The sequence below is a fragment of the Sebastes fasciatus genome, chromosome 16 (genome assembly GCF_043250625.1).
Source record: "Sebastes fasciatus isolate fSebFas1 chromosome 16, fSebFas1.pri, whole genome shotgun sequence".
NCBI classification, from domain to species: domain Eukaryota; kingdom Metazoa; phylum Chordata; class Actinopteri; order Perciformes; family Sebastidae; genus Sebastes; species Sebastes fasciatus.
In genome coordinates this window covers 20,983,201-20,984,072 of record NC_133810.1, presented here as the reverse complement: position 1 = coordinate 20,984,072, position 872 = coordinate 20,983,201, and positions in this window count along the sequence as shown.

Below are 872 nucleotides of genomic sequence, written 5' to 3'. Positions count from 1 at the left end.
ATGGAATTTAATGGAGGCAACAAAGCGGCTGTTTTCTAAATGTCTATAATAACCTAAAGTGTTCTCAAACCCTACAGTCATTTGAAATAACAATATGTGATTATTACCACAAGAGGGCAGTGGTTGCACAAAAATGAGGGTGCAGGGTAGGCGCATTTAACCCATAGTCGTTTACTAAAACTTCACATTTGCTGTCTGTATTATATGAAAGAGAAAGATTTTACAGAAACCAAAGAGAGCCGTTTCTAGCCTTTGTAATGCTGAAATGAATGTTCCCTTGATGAGTGAAACAAGTTAAGAAATCAGTGCGTAATAATAACATGTAAAAAGAAGTGAAAACAAAGATACGCAAAGCCGAAATGGGGGTGTAGGGGTAAGTTAGATGTATTATAATAATTATATCATTACATTAGGTAAGCCGAAATGATGAGTCGTCTACTTTGGATCTACGGTATGGGTTGTTACCATGGATGTATGGGTGGTTACACCCTTTGTGATTCGTCTGGATGGCGGGATAAATGCTAATGAGCGGATGTTGCGTAGATATTTTCCCGCGTTTTCATCTCGTGAGTTTGGGTTAGTTCGTTTCATGAATATACGGTGTGTCACGTGATCCCAGTGAAAGCACGCTCATTCAGAGCTTATGATAAATATAAAGCTTTAAACCGGTTGTCCAATGTAAGTGTTGATATTATTGGGTTTAAACATACACAAAATATCATAAAAACTCAGTGAGCAAGTTATTACATATGGGTTTGTGAATACCGACTTTGGGGGGCTTCTGAAACTGGAGACCCCGACGACAGCGGCACCCCGACGACAGCGGCACTCCGCCGCGCACTGCGGTGACACAAAACGAGCACCCTCTTCAC